Source organism: Schistocerca piceifrons, chromosome 1 (genome assembly GCF_021461385.2).
Source record: "Schistocerca piceifrons isolate TAMUIC-IGC-003096 chromosome 1, iqSchPice1.1, whole genome shotgun sequence".
In the NCBI taxonomy this organism is placed as follows: Eukaryota; Metazoa; Arthropoda; class Insecta; order Orthoptera; family Acrididae; genus Schistocerca; species Schistocerca piceifrons.
The window spans coordinates 814,486,031-814,511,844 of NC_060138.1; the positions used below are offsets into that span (position 1 = coordinate 814,486,031).

The 25,814-nt window shown below is 44.8% G+C and overlaps 1 protein-coding gene and 1 non-coding gene across 2 annotated transcripts in view; both read right to left on the bottom strand.

The window, feature by feature from the left end:
- LOC124805706 overlaps window positions 1–25,814 on the bottom strand; it is a 208,922-nt gene that overhangs the window by 120,371 nt on the left and 62,737 nt on the right. The gene's annotated exons all lie outside the window — the stretch shown is intronic.
- On the bottom strand, window positions 17,187–17,260 carry Trnat-ugu. The gene has a single exon. It is a non-coding gene; the product is annotated as a tRNA-Thr (tRNA).

The following is a 25,814-nucleotide window of genomic DNA, read 5'->3' on the forward strand; positions in this document are numbered from 1 at the left end:
ATTTCAGCAGGACAATGCACGGCCGAATGTTGGAGGTGCTGTACGGGCCTTTCTGGATACAGAAACTCTTCGACTGCTGCCCTGGCCAGCAAATTCTCTAGATCTCTCGCCAACTGAAAACGTCTGGTGAATGGTAGCCGAGCAACTGGCTCGTCACAATACGCCAGTCACTACTCAACTGTGGTATCGTGTTGAAGCTGCAGGGCCAGCTGTACCTGTACACACCATCCAAGCTCTGTTTGACTCAATGCCTAGGCGTATCGAGGCCGTTATTACGGCCAGAGGTGGTTGTTCTTGGTATTGATTTCTCAGGATTTATGCATCCAAATTGCATGAAAATGTAATCACATGTCCTAATATAATATACTTGTCCAATGAATACCCATTTATCATCTGCATTTCTTCTTGGCGTAGTAATTTTAATGGCATGCTAGACAACCGCCAGCTGTCGTGTCATCTAAAGATCACACGGGATACGGAAGAGTGTAGCGGTCCTTCGGCTGCAACGGATAGGGTTGCATGTCGCATAGAGTTTACGCGGAAAGGAGGGCTCTTCTCAAACACCCTTGGCGCATTCTTGCGGCGCAGTGGCACAGCTAGCGGTCGCCCGGACAGACGGGTGCAGGGCGTGATGGAGCAGTAACAGCAAATCGCGGCAACGGACGAGAGAGGCGCGCATCTGGCAGTGGCTGCAACCTTTCACGATCCTAATCCGCGCTGCTCTGTGCGGTGGCCGTAAAAGGGAATGAAGCTACAGCGCATCGATCGCTGGGCGCCTTCCAGACGTCGCCGTCGCCGTCGCGAGGAAACGTATTGCGCCAGCGGCGCTCTCCCGCAGGTCTCTCCGCTGCAGAGAGCGGATCCCAGATCGGCACTGCTGGGAGGGCGGCGGTGCGAAAACCGAAATCGCCTGACGCTTAGCGGTTGTAAAGCGGGAAAGGCCGGCGGGGCCCACGCGGTAGTGACAGTTACGCGACGGACGGGAAATTAATTGGGGCCACTCGCGCATACCACCGCGAGTGTCAGCATTCCACGCAGCGGCTGCAGCTGCCCACCACAGAGGGTGGGGGATACAACTCACAGTCAACTGTCACGCTTTTATCCTCAAACTGTGGGCTATCCCTGCCAGTCGTTTATATTATTATTTTTTATCTAACTTTCGATGTTTATCGTGTGACTGATTTTAATTAACTGGCTGTATCCCAGGCACAAAGGCGTCAACATGATTACCTATTGCGAGACACGTGGAAATTAAAAACCCTTGAACATAACGCATATCCGAATGCGACATAGACCAATTAGTTAAAAATCAACTTACGATACGACGATCTGAAATTTCTTGGCAGATCAAAACTGACCGGGACGGCAACCCAGAACCGCCCGAATACGAGTCCCATTGTGAAACACAGTTTCAGTACGTCAGGAAGTTTCTAAACAGTGCAAACTCCGCTGCAGATTGGGCAATTCATCCTGGAAACAATTCTCTAGGCCAGCGTGTCTTCTACATCTACATCTACGTCTGTACTCTTGAACTGTGTTTCGCGGAACCCCCGTGTTTGCGAAATATATATGCCTTTTTTATAACATTGCATAAAGTGTGTTAAAAACAATAAAAACGAATCTTAAAAAAATAAAAATTAACGGTTATGTGAAGTTAAAGAAAAATGCCAATTAATCTTCATTTTCACTTACTAATTTCGGTAGTAGGTACGAATGCAGATGGCAAACTCAACAGTGATATTATAGCAGACCATTCAGACCGTCTCATAGCGAACCGCCACCCACACCAATCCGTGTCACCCTGTAGTCTGTAATCGGAAAAGTGAGCCACATTATGTGTTGCATCCTTAATCTACATATGCAAAGAGGAGTGTCTGTACGTTCGTTTGTTACAGAAATCTGTAGTTTTATTCCTTGCGTAGTAATATTTGGTATGCTTCGTCCTAAAAGAAAGAAAGAAAGGAAGGCCCGTGCATTCATAACACTTCCTTTTTTAAAGAAAACCTGCGCCTTTCTCACCTCTATAAGCAAAGATGGAATGTTTGTATTAATCAGGAAATAAATATTATTTGAAATGACTGGTACATTTTTGTAAATAATCCGTTTGTAGAACGCTGCATTAACACTTACAGCACGGTGCCCGTACGCCATACGGGCGCTGCCGCCCTGACGTTGGCGACGGCGCCCGTATACGGTACGGGCGAGCCTTTATTTGGCTCCGTAAGCGCGTTTAGCGGGTCTCCGAAGCAGTTTCGTCAACTAATGTGGAGGTATTTCATTCTTCTTCCGCAAGAGGCAAGCACTTATCGGCTATCTCATCCTGGGAGCTGTTGTGAGCACTGCAAAGACGAAGTTACCTGCAGTTCATTCACGGGTGTTTACGATCGTGAAAATATCGCGCAGCGAGTTGACGGAGGCAGAGATCTTATATATTCTTTGTGTAGATGCAGGATCTGAAATTGACGATTCTGACAAAGAGGATTCGTTCTCTCCAGACGAAAATCACTGAGCACAAAGAGCACGATTGGTCGGAACTAGACGATCAGCCAGTACTGCCGGATTTCCAGGAAGTAGTCGGCGTAGCATCGCATTTTTCAGATGCCACTGAGGAGCTTCAATATTTTAGTTATTTCTTTGATGACGACCTTATTCGGCTCATCAAAAGTGAAACGAATCGGTACGCTGGTAACGTTATTACGGCAATGAAACGCAAAGGTAGCCTGAAAATAAACTGTGTTTGGCATAAGTGGTCTGCAGTAATATTCCAAGAGATTTATTGATCTCTCAGTATTATTTTGCATATGTGCGCCGCCAAATTGCCGAAAATCAGTGGTTATTGGTCAACAGACCCGTTTTCGCAGACAGGATTTGCGAGTAAATTGTTGAGTCCCGATCGATTTTGCGCTACATTGTCGATGTTACACTTGAATGACAATGCTACGTTCATTAGCAGAGGCGAAGAAAAGCACGACCCACTTCACAAAGTGAGGCCTTTGTTTGATTTCTTTGTGAAAAAAGCAAAATTAGTTTTCGTGCAGGTATGAATCTGACAATAGATGAGGCAATGTGTCCCTTTCGTGGTAGAACAAGCTTCAGAGCATACATGAAAAACAAACCCAGTAAATATGGAATAAATTTGTATGCTCTCTGCGGTTCATCAACTGTTATATGCTAAACTGTGATGTATATACAGATTCTGCAGGCAGTGTTGACAATAGCATCGAGGGCCTTGTAAAAAGGTTGTGTTCACAGTACTTTGGCAAAGGACGTTGCATTTATATGGATAGGTACTACACCAGTCCATCTCTTTTGGACATGTTGTGGGAAAATAAAGCTCTTGGAGTGGGAACTGTAATGAAAAACAGGAAAGGTTTGCGACGACTATTCAAAACACTAAAACTAACAAAAAGAAGATAGTTTTTCAAAGGAAACACCATATCTTGGCAGTGAAATGGAAGTCAAAACGAGATGTTTTTTGTCTTTCCACAAAGCATAAGTCTACCAGCACTAGTATTCAAGTGAGCGCCAAAGGTGGAATAGCATAAATTGTAAAGCCAGACGTTATTATTGATTACACTAAGAATAAAGCTGGGGTTGACAGAGAAGATCAGTTCTCCAGCTATCGTCCGTTTGCCCGAAAAACTTTGAAGTGGTGGAAAAAGCTGTTTTTCCACTTGCTTATCGTGTCAACTGTCAACAGTTTTATTTTATATAAAGAGAAGACTAGAAAGAATGTATCCCTAGTAGACTTTATTCACAAAGTTGGGAAGAAACTGGCTGAGAAGGGCGGAATTATTTTTCAGCAACAAGCCGCTTCATCCTCACAAATTGAGAGGACATTTGCAAGGCACCTTCCAGAGAAGATCCCACCCACTGCAAACAAGGTGAATACTACTAGGTATTGCAAAGTATGTTCAGACAAGGGGTAGAAGGAGATGGGTAAGCGCATCAGGAAGGAAAGTAGATGATGGTGCAATGACTGTGGCGTTGGCCTTTGCGTCCCACAATGTTTCCAGGATTTTCACACAAAGGCTAACTACATCTGAACTGTTAAATTACTCTAGTTTACAGGTATCTGCAGTTAGACAGTCCAGTGATATATTGTTTTAAATTTAGATACAGTAATAATGGCATTACTCAAGAGAGAGATCATGTAAAACTTTTTTATCCACGACATTTTTGTGTTTTCTTTTTTTAATTATAACACGCATTTGTATTTTACATTGTAAAATAAACTCACATTGATGTAAAGCTCTTACTTTTTCCTTTTCTATGATGCAAGAACCATATTCCTATCATTTTTCTGTTCTTTGCAATCTAATTGCAAACATCCATTAAATATGCCAGTTCACAGCCAAGTGCCTGGTGTAAAGAGGGCAGTGTTGAAAGTGTTAAAAACATATAAAAATATACTATAATACAAAACACGGGCATCTGTATAAAGTAACCTGGGTAGAGGGTTGGGAGGGGGGGAGGGGCAACACTAAAACTGTCATTTTTTTAATATAAATATGTTGGTGAGTTTCGAGGCGTGTCATACCACACGCCACGTAACGTTACGGTTGCCTAACGACAGATTTACTGGAATCGCGGGGAATAACCTTTAGAAGGGTATGAGAAGCCTGTAATGAATCAATATTCCGCACTCTATCTTCCAGAGATCGGAGGCAGAAGGTGCAAGTGCTCCCTCTTGCCTCCCCCCATCCCCATTCCCCCTCCGTCTTTGCGAGCGCCCAGGCCAACAAACCACAGGTTCCACGATAGTCGAATATATTACGGAATGCTGTCGTAGACAATGTCTAAGCCACTACTGCGCAATACCCGTTCCTCCAGGAGCGCTAGTCCAGCAAGCTACGCACGAGAGCTTCTGCCACGTCTGGAAAGTAGGAGAGAATCCACTAACAGAAGTGCAGCTGTGAGGACGGGTAGTTAGTCATGCCTGGACAGCTCAGATGCGAAGAGCATTACCCGCGGAAGTCAAGGTTCCTTCATCGAATTCGCATCCAACGTACAGTTTTTATCTTCCTGAATGTTTCAAAACGGTGCACACTCCGCTGCAGAGTGAGGCGTTCTTTCTTAAACTACAAGTGAGTTCCGCTCTGGGTGAACCCAACACAGACCTGTTCACAAACATGCAAAGGGTGGATAAAAGTTTGGAAACAGCAAAAACACAACACATTACCATGCTTAATACGGTGTAGGAAAAGCGTCGGCATTCAAAGTAACTTCTAGTCGTCCCGCATTGAATAAACAGAAGTCCTGTAAAGTTTCCAAGGGAATCTATACCACTCTTCTTGCAAAATAGTGGCACGTTCGGGTAACGATGGTGGAGGTGGAGAGCGATTACGCACCCTTCTCTCCAAAGCAGGCCACAAAGGCTCTATAATACTGAGATCTGGTGACTGTAGCGGCCAGGGCAGATGCTATAATTCATTCTCGTGCTCAAAAAACGTGTCCTGTACGATACGAACTTCGTGAGTAGAGGCCCTGTCCTCTTGGAGTACAGCATCACCACTGGGGAACAAACATTGTACCATGGGATGGACCTGACCAGCCAAAATTGTTAGATAATCCTTAGTAGTAATGTGACCTTGCACGGTAACCATAGGGCCCATGGAATATCACTATATGGTTGCCCCGGTCACCATTGTCATGTTTCAGTCTTGGAAGTAAACTGGGCCAGATGTTGGAAACAGTTTGAACCAAGACTCATCCAAACAAATGACTTTATTCCATTTCTCTATGGTCCAACTTTAATGGCTTCGGCACCACCTTTTCCTGTAATGGGAATTTGTGTCTCTGATGAGTGGTTCTGGAATTCCAGCTCGCCCTGAAATTCCCTGCTTATGCAGCTCCCTTCGTGTTGGCTAGGTGCTGACAGTGTTCGCAAGTGTAACAAACAGTTTTGCAGTGACTTCTGAGCTGTCGTCTTACTATTTTTCATCACAGTCCTCCTCAATGACCATACGTCACTATCACTCAACATACGCTTTTGTCCGAGTCATGACTTAGCGCAGTGTGTTTTTCCGCTTTCCTTTTAAGCTGAACATATCTTCGATACAGTGCCCCTTGAAACACCAGTGACTTCACCTATTTTGGTTACGGAAGCACGACGCATGAGAGAACCAACAATTTAGCCACGTTCTAATTCACTTAGCTCTAAGATGACGCTCTCACAACTACACAGAATACTGTTCTGACCATGACTGGCACTTGGAAAGTGTTGAGGATATTCCACAGGTGCTGTTCGTGTTCAAATAACAACAGCGCAACCCGCAGGCTTGGATAGCATCTGCAGTTATGTTCAAACGTGCTTGTCTCGCGATGCTTCCACATTATTGTCCTGCCCCTGTAAAGAGATAATATTTTGTGCTTAAAGAGTCAGTAACAGTACAATTCCCACAGGTCGAAACTACCCTTTATTAAGATTTACATCAAAAAAGTTGTTTGTGAGTGCCCATTTTATAATTATGCTGATTTTTGTGATCGTTGTATTGCAATTGCGGTACATCGTAGCTCGTCATTTGTGTGTACCAAGAGTAGACAAGTTTTCTTGAAACTGTTACTATATAAGATTCCGTTACACAATCCAGGTACGTTGACGTCCGTTGTCTTCACCGCTCTATATACCAGATAAATGGAACTGCCGTGTGGCTAGGGCCTCCCGTCGGGTGGACCGTTCGCCTGGTGTCTTTCAAATTGACGCCACTTCGGTGACTTGCGTGTCGATGGGCATAAAATGATGATAAGGACAACACAACACCCAGAGAAAATCTCTGACCCAGCCGGGAATCGAACCCGAGCCGTGAAGTATGACATTCCGTCGCGTTAACGACTTTTTTTTGTAATCTCATTTTGTTCGTCGTAGTTCGTTGCACTTTTTCGTGGCGGACGTCCACTGCCGCCCGTTGAAGCTCGTTATTGATCCATTCACTCAGTTTTTTTATTACAGAGGGCAGCTAACCCTCTGATCGAACACGCTGAACTACCGTGCCGACATGACTCAGCTACCAGCGGCGGACATAAACCACACTAGAAGGCGCCAGTACCAGAGTGTAATGTTATGTACAGTACAAGTGTTTTGGTGCTCTCTGATCATAGTGGACAATTCAGTTTCTGACACAACAGACAGAAAACTGAGCCAAGGTGGCCTGTTTTGGTTGAGCGCGGCAGGTTGTCTGTGTGCCGCAGCGCTGCTGCTGACCACAGAGCGGCATTGACGTCTGACAGCGGAGCCCAGGAAGCGTGGAATCTGCGCGAGACGGTTGCGGTCGGCCCACGTGCAACTGCAAAGTCGCGCGAGTCCGGACGTAACATCATTTGAAAGGCTCTCCTGTTATCCAACCTGTCATTTTATTCTGATTATCTGTATCAGGGATAATTAATTTAAATTTTATTGAGACAGTGACCAATGTGATCACAAACCCTCGACACCAGGCCAGCCAAAGAGGTTATTCAGAGGATGTACGCATAAAGATTATTACCGTATCGTCGCAAGCTTCATACAGAGAAAAAGCAGATGCCGATTTTTTTGGAATGCAGCATGGATTCGTACCGCCTCCGTTTGGTTATGTACTATGTCTCCAGTTAATAAGACGTGGCCAGGGTCCCATGATGTGAGCAGTATCCTAGTGTGGGTCTTGCAAGTATTTTGTACACAATCTGTTTTGTAGAGAAACTGCTGTTCCCCATATCCTAGCAATGAATCTAGCATGTCATTTGCTTTATTATCAACTGAGCAATTAACTTCATACCTCTACATGCTGTTACTCTAAAATATTTGTATGACAAGACTAACTCTGGTTTTGACTCATTAATCCGCTAGTCAAAGGAAACCAAGCTTTTACGTTTCGTGAACTGCACAACTTTGCACTTATATTAAGAGCAAGTTGGCAGTCGTTGCACAAGGCTGATATATTGTGCAGCTCTAACGATATTACTACAATTTTTCCCAGATGTAATTTTCTCGTAGATGAATGTATCATTTGTGAATAGCCTGAGATTGTAACTAATACCTTCTCCCCCATACGAAATTTTCGATCGATTCACAAACCTGGCTGGGTAGTCCACAGAGCATGTTTTCCTTAGAACGCGTCGATGTGATACTGAATAAAAGGTATCTTAACTAAAAGAGTCAATTACAAAAACACAAAAAATAAAATAATAAGAACCAAAATCATACAAGAAAGGAAAATATAAAACATTAGTAAAATTATAAACCTCAAAAGTAGCAAAAACTAGCAATAAAGACAAGAAGAACTGAAAACCCGGAATCAGCCAGCTTTCCTCTAATCATGGTACTGAGAATGTAACGTGTGAATTATATGATAATGTTTGAACGCGAATATGAGCTAGTATTATTCTGTTACAAATATATATGAGTGATATAGGACGGCAGTTTATGATCCAGCTCTATTTCCTTTTTTGTTTATGTTGTATGTGACCTGTGCGCTTTTGTTCTAACGGTGAACATATCTCTGCCCAAGACATCTCCTACTCATAATCATCATCAGCGGAGCCAATTAACTCGTAAATTCTCTATAAAAATTGACAGGACTCCATAGAGCTGTTTTTCAGCACCACTACTAGTGCGTACTAATTGATATGACACTCGACAGCGCTACGGCTACCGAATGATGGCAACATCACTGATTTTACTTTGCGAAAGAACACCTGAAAACCGAATTAAACATCTCGTATTTTGCTTTATTGTCATCTGTTTCGTTTTATGTTTCATCTATAAGCGCCTGTAAACTATTTTATGATAAAAATACCATCAGGTCTGAAACAATAAAAGGGACATTCAAATAAAAACGAGACAAATTGGAGTAAGCAATCTGTTTATTATTTCAAAAGTAATCGCCAAAAATATTAATACATTTATCCCGCTGCGAGACATGACGGTCATTCCTTCACGAAAAAAATGTTTACGTTTGCCTACGGAATCATGACAGCACCTATGCATGTATCTCTTTGTCCGAAGCACATCGACGGCCGCGAATGTCTTTTTCCTGGGCTCCAAAAATATGAAAATCGCATGGGAAGAGATTGGGTCTATATCGAGGATATGTAAGGGCTTCCCAGCGAAACTTCCGCAGCGTGGTCAAAACAAAATGGTTCAAATGGCTCTGAGCACTATGGGACTCAACTGCTGAGGTCATTAGTCCCCTAGAACTTAGAACTAGTTAAACCTAACTAACCTAAGGACATCACAAATATCCATGCCCGAGGCAGGATTCGAACCTGCGACCGTAGCGGTCTTGCGGTTCCAGACTGCAGCGCCTTTAACCGCACGGCCACTTCGGCCGGCGGTCAAAACAACCTTGGCAATATGTGGGCGGGCATTATCATGCATTAGAATGATGCCTTCCGTCGGCAATCATGAAATCGCTGCAGAAGTTTCGCTGGGGAGGCCTTACACGTCCTCCAAACAATTTCGATCTCTTCCCATGTGTTTTCCAAACTTTTTGAGCCCTGAAGAAAGACATTCGTGACCGTTGATTTGCTTCAAACGAAGGGGAACCTAGTTCCGTAAGCACCTGATAACATTTTTCCGTGAAGGCGTTGATCGTCTTGTACTGCACCCGACAACCTTTTTCCATAAAGGCGCTGACCGTCTTGTACACAGTGGTACAAATACAGAATATTAACAGTTACGGTGATTTCTTTTAAAATAACAAAACTGTTTACTTACTTTTTTTACATCTGTCTCGTTTTTATTTGACTGCCCCTTATATTTTGTTGTTAGTTACTGAAGGCATCACGCGTTCTCCATCTGGTAACCGAACGCGTTCCAACTACCGTCAGCCTCTTTAAGATTTATGCTTTGTTTTGATCGTGTTGTGCAGCAAACACTGTTTCTGAACAAGCTTTCTGATGTTCTCTACCGATGGTGGACGTTCGCCAGCTTTAATTATACTGCTAGGTACATATTTTTGTATACTTTGGTCGACTTTACGCCTGCACTTGAGCCATAGAGCTTCTACGTTATCATAGCCAAAATTTAATGATTCTAGCTCGTATCTGAAAAATGAAATAATGTCCACCTTACTCATTTTACAAATTATGTATACTTTCTTGATTACTTTACTGGTCCTTTGTAACTTGTTCGTCATTATTGCTACAACTACATCTTGGTTACCGTTCTCCAGCCTGTGCAAACATCTTCAAAGATGTTAGCTATGTTTCCGGAAACACGTCTAGTATATTTCATCGTGGTTCAGTTACATTTTTTCTACGTAATTTTCGGAGAAAACTTCAATAGCTGTTTCGGAAGATTTTTCTCTCTTCTGCTACTTACGAAGTTGTAGCACTTGTTGTGAATTAACGTGAGATGATTTTTATCATAACTGAAGTGGTGCAACAAAGATGTACCAATATCACATCGTAGGTGCTTACCTCGCTGTGACACATTAAAAAATTCTAAATAGCGTGTGCAGTGGCTAGGGCATGTCGATTAGCCTAAAGGGTCACTGAAGTGAGTAATCCACGACCTTGGCTCAGCGATGACAGAGCACGCTCCATGGGCTGTTGTTGAACATGCATTTGAACTTCCAGCTGAGGCTGATCAATACTCACATGCATTACGACAGAACTGTCAGCGACGAATCCGATTAACCTTCATAACAGCCTGCCAACAACATTATGTTAACAGCGTATGGCAGTGTCCCACCCAAGTGCTATCGCAGCATCTATAACGGACAGCGCCTTTGCTAAACGTAGTCTTTTACCAACGTACACATGTTCAATATCAAAGATAACTTCATATATTCTTCTTTGGATCAGGTTTCCCCCGTTCTAGATGTGATACATTATTGCTTATTTTTTCAGCTGGTATTTATTTTCGATACGAGCTGGTTTTAGGATTATGCAATCATAACGCCTAATAACTGCTTCCGGAGGAGAATTAATACTGTGGACAAGTGTTAAGTATTTCTATGGGGATTTACGCAATGGCGGATGAAAGTTACATATATATTTGGAAATTCGTTACGCTAAGGACCACACACACGCCCATGCCCAAGGGAGGACTCGAACCTCCACCGGGGTAGCCGCGTGGACCGTGACAAGACGCCTCAGATACATATATATAAGTACACAGCAAATGTCTTACTGCAAGTAAAGTAGGAAAATTGGATGTCTAGCGTAAAAGAATATAATTTTATGAAGGCTAATTTCAAAGACATAAACTGGGAAACTGGCATGTCACGGGTTTTGAAGAAATTTCGCACGGATTTTCATTATTGATTAAAGTCTATTCAGCTACGGGAGTTCGCTTTTTTATATGACGAACAGTCACGGTGGGCGATTGTTTAAGATGCCGTACTACGGATTTATAAACCCAAGTTCAAGTCTGTATCCCGATTCTACATCTACATCTACATCCATACTCGGCAAGCCACCTGACGGTGTGTGGCGGAAGGTACTTTGAGTACCTCTTGGTTCTCCCTTCTATTCCAGTCTCGTATTGATCGTGGAAATAAAGATTGTCGGTATGCCTCTGTCTGGCTCTACTCTCTCTGATTTTATCCTCATGGTCTCTTCGCGAGATATACGTAGGAGGGAGCAATATACTCCTTGATACCTCGGTGAAGGTATGTTCTCGAAACTTCAACAAAAGCCCGTACCGAGCTACTGAGCGTCTCTCCTGCAAAGTCTTCCACTGGAGTTTATCTATCATCTCCGTAACGCTTTCGCGATTACTAAATAATCCTCTAACGAAGCGCGCTGCTCTCCGTTGGATCTTCTTTATCTCTTCTATCAACCCTATCTGGTACGGATCCCACAATGGTGAGCAATATTGTGGGCGAACAAATGTACTGTAACCTACTTCCTTTGTTTTCGGATTGCATTTCCTTAGGATTCTTCTAATGAATCTCAATCTGGCATCAGCCGGCCGCGATGGCCGTGCGGTTCTGGGCGCTACAGTTCGGACCCGCGGGACTGCTACGGTCGCAGGTTCGAATCCTCCCTCGGGCATGGATGTGTGTGATGTCTTTAGGTTAGTTAGGTTTAAGTAGGTCTAAGTTCTAGGGGGCTGATGACCTAAGATGTTAAGTCCCATAGTGCTCAGAGCCATTTGAACCAATCAACCTGGCATCTGCTTTACCGACGATCAACTTTATATGATCATTCCAATTCTGACCGATCTATTTCCTTTAACATGTAAAACCTATCTTTCTCACAAATTATCAATATTTCAGTGTTATAAATAGATTTAGATGATGTAAAAATCATAAAATCAACAATTCTATCTTTGTTCTGAATTTTAATACCATAATAAAGAGCATTATTGATTTCAACTGAGTTCATACTTTCTTCACTTCGAAAATGTTCGTATGGAACTTGTGTAAACAGCAGGAAAACATGGCTTTCCTGCATCAGGCACAACAAATGAGTAAATCGCAATGGCACCTGCTATGTAGAAAGGAGCGCAAAGAACGGGCGCGAATAACGTAACTAAGAAATCCTCATTCCATCATAAACTTTCGGAGCTAGCCAAGCATACAACAGCACGCCGTAAAAAACTGACGAAGAAACCTAATGGTCCAGCTTATGTATTTTGATGGAGTCCAAATGGTTCAATGGTTCAAATGATTCTGAGCACTATGGGACTTAACATCTGAGGTCATCAGTCCTCTAGACTTAGAACTACTTAAAACTAACTAACCTAAGGACATCACACACACCCATGCCCGAGGCAGGATTCGAACCTGCGACCGTAGCAGTCGCGCGGTTCCGGACTGAAGCGCCTAGAAACGCTCGACCACCGCGGCCGGCGATGATGGAGACCACCTGATCACCCTATTACCTCGTCCGCGTGGATGTAATTTTCAAATAATGAGAAGATATTTTGAATAAAAGTAAACAGTTCGTCACAATCGTGACGGGGTAGGTGGGATATGAACACGAGATATAAAGTCGTCAGCGATACAGAACACTTCTACGTCGAAAGAAAGCCGAAATAAATGTTGGATTTTTTTTGTCGAAATATACATCCCCCTCCCCCCCTTACTCCCAGTAAAATGGGATAGACATGGTTTGGTGACGTTAATACCACGTTTCGCAGACGAAAGCTATGTTACGGGTGTTAGTGACACAGAGAAAGCACTCCATTAATACCATAAGCAAGTAATGTGCAAGGCTACTAGTGTAAAAAAAAAGTGTCTCTTAGAAAAAAGAAATGTGATGATCTGTTGGAAGAAAACTGGTTTCACATAGCGAGCCTCGTAAGATGTTTGCATTCTGATGTCCTTAGTTATCACTAGTGGAAGAAACAAATGATGGTGCAAAATGTTACTAGACTATAATGATCGTTGCCTTGAAACTCTCTGACGGATTAAAACTGTGCGTCGCACAGGCACTCAAATCTGGAACATTTGGCTTTCGCGAGAAAATGCTCTACAGACTGAGGTTCTCCCTCACACCCAGCGTGAAGGTGCCACTGGCGGAATTAAAGCTGTGAGGTAGTGGGGACCCGATAGCTTAGTCGGTAAAACATTTCCCTCGAAAGGCGAAGTTTCCAGGTTTGACCCTCGGTCGGGCACACAGTTTTAATTTGCGAGAATTTTTAACTCAGTGCACGCTCTGCTGCAAAATTAAAGCTCATTCTGGTAATCAGTCTTGTTTTACTGGCGACAGAATCCAAAATAATTGTTGAAAAACCTTAACTGGTAGGCACTCAAAGAAAGACGCCGCACATCTCGCCATAACCCGCTTAAAAACTCCAAGAACCATCTCTCAGGACAACTTCTCCTTAGCATAAAGTTGTGTAAATGAAATCAGGCAAATAACAGCTAGAACAGAGATGCATAAGTAAGTCATTCTCCGACTACTCCATCCGGAACCTACCTATTCAGCTGCATCTATTGTTTGCAAAATGTCTTGTTTGAACAAAGAAAACTGTTATCGAGCGAATGGTTTTTCTTGAATCCGTGCCGATTTTTTAGGAGAAGTTCGCTTTTCTCTAACAACATCAAAATGTTTGAGCTTAGAATATGCTCTAAGATCCTGCAATAGACGGATGTAAGCGATATTGGTTTGAAATTCTGAGCATCCGGTCTTTCATCGGTACTGTAAACAGGGGCACTTCGCTGGGCAAGAGACTTTAGAAATAACAAGATGATTCAATGTATAACGTAACTGGAATTTTGGCGGAACCGGGCTTTTGCGTTTTAAATAGTCTTAACTGGTTTTCAATATTTGTTTGTCATTAACCAAACCGGTATCTAGCATTTCGTTTGCCATCATGAATGCTACATTCGGTTAAACCACTAAAATACAACACCCATTTAGAAATCAGCAACATCAGTCTGGCGGAGTCAAGGTGTCTCGGATGCCAGCGTGGCCCTACATTCCGCTGTTTATTTACACCGATCAGCCAGAACATTATGACCAACTACCTAACAGAAGGTATGACTGCCTTTGGCATGGATAACAGCAGCGACGCGTCGTGGCATGAAAGCAATGAGGTGTTGGTAGGTCGCTGGAGGGCGTTGTCACCACATTTGCACACACAAGTCACCTAATTCCCGTAAATTCCGGGGGGGGGGGGGTGGAGGGGGGGGTGATGAGCTCTGACGCCACATTCAATCACATCCCAGATGTGTTCGATTGGGTTCAGAACTGACGAGCTGGTGGGCCAGCTCATCAATTAGAGCTCGCCACTGTGTTCCTTGAACCACTCTAGCACACTCCCGGCCTTGTGATATGGCGCATTATCTTGTTGAAAAATGCCACTGCTGTCGGGAAACGTAATGGTCATGAAGGGGTGTACGTGGTCTACAACCAATGTACAATTGTTCTTGGCCGCATAGTGCCTTGCACGAGCTGCACTGGATCCACGGATGCACACATGAATGATCTCCAGAGCATAACAAAACAGCCGCCAGCTTGTCTGCGTCCCGCAGCACAAGTGTCATGGAGCTGTTCCCTGGAAGACGACTGACTCGCGCCCTCCCATCGACATGATAAAGAAGGTATCGGGATTCATCACAACACGCAACGCTTTGCCACTGCGCCAACGTCCAGTGCCGATGGTCGGGTGCCGACGTCGTTGTGATAACATTGGCACATGCGTGGGCCGCCGGCTGGGGAGGCCCATTGTTGAGAGTGTTCGGACCACTGTGTGTTTGCACACGCTTGTACTCCGCACAGCACTGAATTCTGATGTTGGTTTTGCCACAGTTCGCCGCCTGTCCTGTTTTACCAGTCTGCCCAGCCTACGACGTCCGACGTCTGTAATGAGGCGCGGCCGTCCAACCCCACTACGTCTGGATGTGATTTCACCTTGGTTTCCTTAAGTGTTGAAGGCACTCACCACAGCACTCCTCGAATACCCGACAAGTCTTACAGTTTCCTAAATGCTCGTGCCGAGCCTCCGTGCCATTACAATCTGCCCTCGGTCAAACTCCGATGGATCTCGCGCCTTCCCCATTCTACACACGGACAGCACGCTCACTGATACTACGTGCTCCGTGCGTGTGTCTGACCAGCAGTCATTCCTCGCCAGGTGACGCTGCTATCGTCTGAACAGGTTTATATCGGTAGTTGGTGGGTGGTCACAATGTTCTGGCTGATCGGTGTATGCAGAGTAACACCGGCTGATTGAAAAAGTGAAGTACTCAGAAGGAGGTGAGGAAACGAAATGAAACTTCCAGGGTGGAGAGGATATGTGGTTTTGTTTCAGTGATTACAAAATCGAATCAGATTCACAAAGAACTTTGGCAGTATGAACCCAGTTATCCGTATGACCTGGACGCATCCACTGAATCGGCTGGGAAGGTTGTCATAACGCCTTTGTACCCTCTCCTGAGACAAGGTGGTCACAACCCTAGTTGATATCCTGTTGAGCAAAATGCTTGTCGTCCGCGAGGATCTGAACTACCGCTGCTAATGGTACGCAGCGCTGGTGGCCGCTGTGGAGCGTCCTAGAGGCCGTTTCCAACGGAGCTGTGCACGGACTCGCCGAGGGCGGCGGTTCCTCGTGTGCCGTCGAATAGAGGCCATCAGCCAGTGTCACCTACCACGTTTGTGGAGAAGTGTAGTTTTTTTGTTAACCTGCTGATGTGAGGCGTGGCACATAGAGGGTGATTATAATTAAAGATCTGCTTTCAAACCGCTATAAAAAACGAATCATTGCTTAGGATGACGTCAAATTTGAACGGAATATTACCGAAAAAAGGGGAGACGTTATGGATACAGAAAAAAAGTAACGAATATTTTACCACTAGATGGCGTTGTAAGTGGCAGAATATGCAAAACAGACGACGCGAGGTACGCAGCTGTTTCTCGTTTGTGTCTGCAACGCTCGGCTTGTCTGTCTCAACGCAGGGTCGCGTGCTGCTGGTAAGGCTCTTTTGCAAGAATGCTGCCTCAGCTTCAGGTGCTCTGCAGTACTTCTGGACACTCAACGGTACGAAAAAAGGCGTTCGTCCGACTTTTGCCAATGGTCTGGAGAAAACGAGTACGAAATTTGAAAAGACAGGTTCTTTTCAAGTGAGAGAGATGAAAATTACTGATCCGACTTCAGTATAAGCGGCCACTGCATTGCAGGAGGGGTCGTTCAGTGATGCGAAAACATGCACGGGAAATGGCCCGACCTTGGGACATACTTGTGAGCACGGTGCATGAAATTCTACGAAACATTCTGTGTTTCTATCCGTACAAAATTACTCGTGTTCATGAGTTGCTTCATACTGACCTGCCAGTAAGACGAAAGTTTGCTCTAGGATTTTTGCTAGCTTGGAAGTGGACGGTTAAAGCTTTGAAGGAAGTCCGTTTTCACCTTCAAAGACATGTCAATACAGAGAACTGAAGAATATAGGCAACGGAGATTCCGCTAGGACATCAAGCCGGACCGATTCATTCTGAAAAATTAACCGTGCGGTGCGGGTTGACACCACTGTTTAGTGTGCGGTATACTATTTCGAGGAGAAGGATGCTGCAGGTCTGTTACCTGTTCCGTCACTGATAAACGTTGTGAGATTCTTTGGGGCACCAACGTCATTACAGCACTTAAACAGCGTGCAAGCATGGGTAGAATCATTTTAATGCAAGATGATGCGCCCCGGTACATTGCACTGCAGAGGCATTCTGTAAATGCTAGAATTAATTATGACTAACCGAAAACCTCAGCTGCCGACAGGTGTTGTTGATATACCACGATGTGGACAGCTGAAAATGTGTGCCCCGACCGGGACTCGAACCCGGGATCTCCTGCTTACATGGCAGACGCTCTATCCATCTGAGCCACCGAGGACACAGAGGAATAGCGCGACTGCAGGGACTTATCCCTTGCACGCTTCCCGTGACACTCACATTCCCAACTGTCCACAATTCTATATATGTATTGTACCTTATAGAGGTTAGCCCACCCACCCGTAAGGTACAATACATATATAGAATTGTGGACAGTTCGGAATGTGAGTCTCACGGGAAGCGTGCAAGGGATAAGTTCCTGCAGTCGCGCTATTCATCTGTGTCCTCGGTGGCTCAGATAGATAGAGCGTCTGCCATGTAAGCAGGAGATCCCGGGTTCGAGTCCCGGTCGGGGCACAAATTTTCAGCTGTCCAGCTGTCGGCAGCTGAGGTTTTCAGTTAGTCATCATTTATTCCAGGGGAAAGCTGCACGGTCATCAACAGTAACTGTTCTTTCGAGAACAAGTTACTGTCTTCGTATATAATGCTAGAATTATCAGCCGTCATTTCTCTAAAACGTTGTTGTCCAGATCACATATCCGGCCGGTATGGCCGAGCGGTTCTAGGCGCTTCAGTCTGGAACCGAGCGACCGCGACGGTCGCAGGTTCGAATCCTGCCTCGGGCATGGATGTGTGTGATGTCCTTAGGTTACTTAGGTTTAAGTACACTACTGGCCATTAAAATTGCTACATCAAGAAGAAATGCAGATTATAAACGGGTATTCATCGGACAAATATACTAGAACTGACATGTGATCATATTTTCATGCAATTTGGGTGCATAGATCCTGAGAAATCAGTACTCAGAGCAACCACCTCTGGCCGTAACAACGGCCTTGATACGCCTGGGCATTGAGTCAAACAGAGCTTGGATGGCGTGTACAGGTACGGCTACCCATGCAGCTTCAACACGATACCACAGTTCATCAAGAGTAGTAACTGGCGCATTGTGACCAGCCAGTTGCTCGGTCACCCTTGGCCGGACGTTTTCAATTGGTGAGAGATCTGGAGAAAGTGCTGGCCAGGGCAGCAGTCGAACATTTTCTGTATCCAGAAAGGCCCGTACAGGACCTGTAACACGCGGTCGTGCATTATCCTGCTGAAATGTAGGGTTTCGCAGGGATCGAATGAAGGGTGGAGCCACGGGTCGTAACACATCTGAAATGTAACATCCACTGTTCAAAGTGCCGTCAATGCAAACAAGAGGGGTCCGAGACGAGTAACCAATGGCACCCCATACCATCACGCCGGGTGATACCCCAGTATGGCAATGACGAATACACGCTTCCAATGTGCGTTCACCGCGATGTCGCCAAACACGGATGTGACCATCATGATGCTATAAACAGAACCTGGATTCATCCGTTCATCCATTCGTGCACCCAGGTTCGTCGTTGAGTACACCATCGCAGGCACTCCTGTGTGTGATGCAGCGTCAAGGGTAATCGCAACCATGATCTCCGAGCTGATATTCCATGCTGCTACAAACGTCGTCGAACTGTCGTGTAGATGGTTGTTGTCTTGCAAACGTCCCCATCTGTTGACTCAGGGATCGAGACGTGGCTGCACGTTCCGTTACAGCCATGCGGATTAGATGCCTGTCATCTCGACTGCTAGTGATACGAGGCCGTTGGGATCCAGCACGGCGTTCCGTATTACCCTCCTGAACCCACCGATTCCATATTCGGCTAACAGTCATTGGATCTCGACCTACGCGAGCAGCAATGTCACGATACGATAAACCGCAATCGCGATAGGCTACAATTCGACCTTTATCAAAGTCGGAAATGTGATGGTACGCATTTCGCCTCCTTACACGAGGCATCACAACAACGTTTCACCAGGCAACGCTGGTCAACTGCTGTTTGTGTATGAGAAATCGTTGGAAACTTTCCTCATGTCAGCACTTTGTAGGTGTCGCCACCGGCGCCAACCTTGTGTGTATGCTCTGGAAAGCTAATCATTTGCATATCACAGCATCCTCTATCCGTCGGTTAATTTTCGCGTCTGTAGCACGTCATCTTCGTGGTATAGCAATTTTAATGGCCATTAGTGTAGTTCTAAGTCCAGGGGACTGATGATTTAAGTCCCATAGTTCTCAAAGCCAGATCACGTGACCCTAATCCATGTGGTTTCTGGCTGTAGGGTAATATAAAAGATGTTCCGTTCAGTTCTCCGATCACAAACGTAGCTGAACTGAAGGAACGCAATGTGCAACGCATTCTGAGCGTGACCCCTGGGACACACCGAACTATTGTGGAACAAGCTGTTTTTTTATCGATTTCAACTTGTGGGAGAAAACAGTAGACTGCATTATGAACATATCTTGCACCAGCCTCATGTCAGTTAAAAATCCAGTTTATTGTTGCCTTATTTGCGGTTTTTTGCCTCAGGAGAGTTAAAAACCGATGTCATTGTTGCTTTTTTGCCTCAGGGCAACTGAAAACCGATTTTTTCCATCCTATGTGTATGACCTTGTCGTGGTGAACAGATTTACCTAACTGACAGTGTCAAAACTGATGAATGCCATACTTGTATCATGAAGCGATTCATTTGTCTTTTGTAGCTGACCCCGTTTACGTTGTGACGCTTACAGCGCCATCTAGTAAGATAGTTTTCGTCTTTTTTTTTTCATCTCGTTTCCCCCTTCTTCAATAACGTTCCGTACAAATTTTATGTCATTTTGAGCAGCAATATTTTTAACAACGTTTTGACTGGTACTTTAATTATAATAGCACTGTGTGTAGGTCGGGCTGATTGCTTTCCTGATATCTTTGCACGTGGAAGAGTGTACTGGCAGATTTAATACGACTCTGAGTCAAGACCAGAGCTGCTTGTACACTTAGTGCTCCGTTCGTGGTTGCGGACTGCCCTGAGTCGTACGCATCGGGCCAGATCGGACTCCTTGCTTATTATTTGCCTCTGCCTTAGGAACTGACTAACTGACCTCCATACAAAGACTTTCAATGTGTGAGTGAGTGTGTTTTTCGAGGGACAGTGACATCATGTCTTCAGAAATAGAGTTCTGCTTGCTGGTGTTACGTTGTCCAGTCACACTAATATGACCACTGTCAAAAGCCTGAATAACCATCTTTTGCAGGGAGGGCCGCTGCCAGACGTGCAGAAAGAGAGTAGATAAGATTCTGGAAGGTAACGACAGTAATGTGGGGCCATGTCGACTCCAGTGCCGTGGACAGCTGCGTTAGGTTTCTCGGTTGAGGACCCATGGCGTGAACAGCCCGACCGAGGTGGTCCCACTGATTCTTGATTGGGTGTCAATCCTGGAAATTTGGTGGCCACAGGAATACAGCAGACTCATCCTTTGTGCTCTTCGAATCACACACGTACACTTCGAGCGTGACACGTTGCTGGGCTGGCTGGCTCTGAGCACTATGGGACTTAACATCTATGGTCATCAGTCCCCTAGAACTTAGAACTACTTAAACCTAACTAACCTAAGGACATCACACAACACCCAGCCATCACGAGGCAGAGAAAATCCCTGACCCCGCCGGGAATCGAACCCGGGAACCCGGGCGTGGGAAGCGAGAACGCTACCGCACGACCATGAGATGCGGGCGTGACATGTAGCATTGTCCTGCTGGCAGATTCCATGGTGGCGAGGAAACTGCATGTAGGGGTGTACATCGATCCAAGGATCGGTGTTGGCAGTCAGATGGATGCATGAAGCAAGCGCCTGCTGTGGAGGCCGATACGCAGCAACATCCGCTTAACGGTCGTTGAGGAGTCGCTGTTGCTAGCCTCTTAGTTCATCTGGGACGTCAGTTGCTTAACAGTTGCATGTCTACTGTCCCGTACAGATCTCCGCACACGCCGTTCACCCTTGTCATATGCGGCCATGGTGCGTCACAATTGCCTCGGTGCCGGTTTTGAATATCGCCAGTTTGCCGTGTACGGTACACTTTTATCAAGACGTCATGCGAACAAACTTAACCGCTTCGGGAATACTTCCAGCCTTGGCCCGAAAGCCAATAATGATGCTCCGTTTCCGCATTACGACAACAACTGCACTGTTTTCCGCGTCCACCCGACACGCTCTATTTATCCCTTACTGCTGCCATCTGCCCTCTGTGAGTGGCTGTTATATGTCGTCGTGGAACATAGGTGGTGATCACTGGACTGCGTATTTCCACAATTACGTGAGTCTGGTTGCTTCGGACATGTGCTTCTATTGTAGTACGCATAAAACCGCCTGGAAGAGCAACTCCTAGTTGCATTTGTCGTTTATTACGCGCTTTCTGCCGTTTTCGTATACCGTTGAGCAATAGGCATTGGGATTAGAACTTGACAGTATTCCTCTATTATAGTGGCTGTGAGTTCCACGCAGACTGTGGATCGATGAAGATATGTTCTGCATGTGATACAGCGGAACTTTATTAGTGCGTTAATGGTGTGTTACTTGAAAAACTAGCAACGCAGTGAGCATAGTCACGGCATCGTTGGCTAAGCATTTGTTCGGTCAAGTGTGTCTTTGTCTGTCGTCTAGGCGAGACCTATTGTGAAAGCTACGTCTCAGGAAGGTGAAGTTGCTTGGATTGCATTTCATGCATACTTGTTTGTTTGGTGGCTCGGCTTACTTTATTTAACTTCGTCGGAGGGAAGGATTCTTAACAAAGTGGTTCCACACCTTTGTGTGGAAAATTTGTCGTTGTCGTTTGCCGACGACCGGTGTGGCCGTGCTGTTCTAGGCGCGTCAGTCTGGAACCGCGTGACCGCTACGGTCGCAGGTTCGAATCCTGCCTCGGGCATGGATGTGTGTGATGTCCTTAGGTTAGTTAGGTTTAAGTAGTTCTAAGTTCTAGGGGACTGATCACAGATGTTGAGTCCCGTAGTGCTCAGAGCCATTTGAACCATTTGTCGTTTGTCTGGATGCGACTGTTTGGTCTATTTTGTCCTTGATGGAGATTTTTGTCAACTTGTGAGGGTTGGTTATGATGCACGCCATATATTTGTTAGTGTAGTGCATTCTTCATATTTAATTCTAACTGTATCTCAAGGAATAGGCGCAGCAGCGCAAACTGTTCGTCAGTGGCAATAGCGTTAGTACACTGGCGACCGTCTAGTCAGAAATTAAGGTTCTAGTTTAAGAATTAATTCACTTGCACACTAATAAGTTTGTGGGAAAAGAGGGGCTACTTCCCATAGTTCAGCAGGGTACATTCAGTATCACGGGTAGCGTCGCCTCAGAATAAACGGTTTAGTGCCCGAGGGCTTAAGTAAAACTATTAATCGCCAATCCCAGATGCTTAGCGGTACTTTGCTCCTTCTATTCTGTAGAACAATTTCTATTACTGTAATGTGTAAATGGTGGTAGACTGGAATTACTAACTCACATCCGTAGGTATTTTTAAAAAATTTTAAATGTTCAGCAGTAGCAATATCTAAAAATTACGTTGCGATGTGTATGTAAAACGACTCTTTCCACTTCATTACGATTTATCACGCAAATGATCCATGGAACATGAAACTAACTAACTAACTAGTAATTCTCCCGTTCCGCCGTTGCTGGCCCCAGCGACCAGAAAGCAGACGTCCCGGAGACACAGCCGACTGATTTTCTATTAACGATTTAAATAAAAGAAGTTTTAAGCTCAACCGACTATCAGTCAATACGTCCCAGCCATCCTCTCTCCAAGCTTGTTACATGGTACACGGTATACCGGTACTGCAGCGGAGTTGACGTCAGAGGTGAACCCACAAATATTCTGTAGGCGACAGATGAGAGGAACTTGCTGACCGTGAGAGTACCTCAACATCACGCAGACAAGTGATAAAGACAAGTGTAATGTGTGGACGACCGTTGTCCTGTTGAAAAATGGCACCACCATACCGTTGAATGAGGTAGCATATGAGAACACAGGGCTTCTGCGACGTACAAATGTGCCACTACAGTTCCCTCAGTCACAAACAGGCGTGACCAGAAGTCATACTCGATAGTCCCCCATACCATTATGCCAGGTACACCACTGTGCCTTTCCAAAACATTGGAAAGATGGGACCTCTCCCCAGGTCGACACCATTCTCGCCGACGATAATGATCTGAGGTAGTGTTGAACCGCGATTCATCCCTCAACATCCGTGCAACGCCATTCATCAGCAGCTCATGCTTCCCGATCACGGTAACACTCCACACGCAGTCGTTCGTGTCATCGTCTTAAAGGTAGCCTGAGCGTGGCACGGTAATTCCCGAGTCCGTCTGCTTCCAGACACTGACCAATGATACTGGATGACGCAGAATGTTGCAGGGAATCCATTACTTATTCTCGGATAGGAGGCGCAGGGGTGAAGGAGATACGATGTGCTTGGTACACAGTACAGTTATCCTCCCTGGTGGTGGTCAGACGTGTCCTGATAAGTATTCCAGCTCTCATGTTCCCATGTAGTCTAACTTCGGGCTAATGTCACTTAAGAATTCCCCATAAATCTGGATGGTGCACGATTCGATCAGCTGGCCAAATGAAAACCCACAAATGATGCCAGTTTGAGTTTCTGTCACACGCTGATAACGATGTCTTACACCAGCACGTGCTACATTCGGGTCTTCAAAATGATCACTTTACATCCGACAAAGTTATATACCTTACCATGCCTGGTAACAACACTAAACACGACCAACACAAATGCACTCTGGTGGTCGCTCTGCGTGTCACAGATAATTGCAGCCCCAGTCATTGTCATACCTATCGATGGTGTGTACATGTACAAAGTCTAATTGACATCCACCATATCTTCGAGGGCTTTACTTTTTTTTCTGAGGCAGTATATCTTGCCCATCCTCCAGAAATGCTTCAAAAATTTATAGTTCGGGTACTGTTTATGCTTCAAATCTAGTACCAACTGTACAGATCGAAAAGTGATATATAGAGCCCTCTTTCATATGTTCCATTATACGCACAGCTAATGGATTAAAAACATTTCGTAGTCCTGGTAAGGATGCCTTGACTCTAAAACTTCTTTCAGCTGTTACCAGGCGTGACTTCCAGACGGAACTGCTCTGAAACTTCCTAAACGTTGAAAATTGTGTACTGGACCGAGCCTCGAACATGAACCCCAAATCGGCTGCGGCAGTGCTGACCAACACATTGACGCATTACGACTAGCCTTCACAGCTTTCGTGAATAAAACCGTCTAGATCGCTATTAAACGTTTTATTTATTACGCCGTTTAGGCTACTGTCTTTGTAAGATACCTGTAATTACCTTTATAGGAACATAAATGTGTCAGCCGTTTACAGCGCAACAACAAGGTGCAAAAGGTGAAAATTTAAACAGTTCAAAAATTAAAAGATTTTTTTAAAAATGCAGTTGCCAAAAAGCTTAGAACTTGCAGAACAAAGTTCAGTGTCAGTAGTGAAACCTGTCGGGGCTCCAGTCAACAGACGGTTCAAATATTTGTACAAAGGTATATGTTCTGGTCGCCAGGTGGCGCTAGTGTGGGGAGACGTTGTTTTCGAACTTTATTTTATTGTTTATTATTTTTCTCTTTCTATATAGTCGCCGGCCGGTGTGGCCGTGCGGTTCTGGGCGCTTCAGTCTGGAACCGCGTGACCACTAAGGTCGCAGGTTCGAATCCTGCCTCGGGCATGGATGTGTGTGATGTCCTTAGGTTAGTTAGGTTTAAGTAGTTCTAAGTTCTAGGGGACTGATGACCATAGATGTTAAGTCCCATAGTGCTCAGAACCATTTTCTATATAGTCATAAAAACACAGATCAGGTGTAGGATCTAATACTGACACTGAATCTTATTCTGCAACTTCTAAACTTTTTGGCGAGCGTATTTTAACAGTATTTTATACTTTTTTAACTTTTAAATTTTCATCTTTTGTACCTTCTTGTATAGCAAACGGATGTGCTCTTTACGTTACTCTGATCTTAATTGCAGATCTGTTGATAGCAGTATCCGAAATGGCGTAGTAAATAAAAAAAATTAATAGCGATCTAGACGGTTTTACTCACAAAATATTTACGATGATCGCAGACTGATACAGGAAATTCACTTCTTTTATTAACAATCTTTCTCCGATGTTCCAAATCCCATTAAGTTATGCACACGTTGCTGCTCTAGCGCCCAAGGAATCTAGAACATACAGGAGAGCGGCTTACCAACAGCCTGGGATTGTTTCCATAATGAATCCTCGCTGCAGCGGAGTATGTGCCGTCATAAAACTTCCTAATGGATGAAAAATCTCTCTACGCAACTTCGCAGAATTCGTATCGAATACAGCTGCCAACATGAGTAACGTAGAAGCAAATATCCTCGGAGTAGTGAAGCAACTTAAATCACTTAATAAAAGCAAGTCTTCTCGTCCACACTGTATAACAATTAGGTTCCTTTCAGAGTATGCTAGAAGCATTAGCTCCATATTTAACAATCATATACAACCGTTCGCTCGACGAAAGATGCGTACCAAAAGACTGGAAAGTTGCACAAGTCATACCAGTTTTCAAGAAAGGTAGTAGGAGTAATCCACTGAACTACAGGGATTTTGGAACATATATTGTGTTCGAACAATATGAATTACCTCGAAGAAATCGGTCTATTGACACACAGTCAACATGGGTTTAGAAAACATCGTTCCTGTGAAACACAACTAG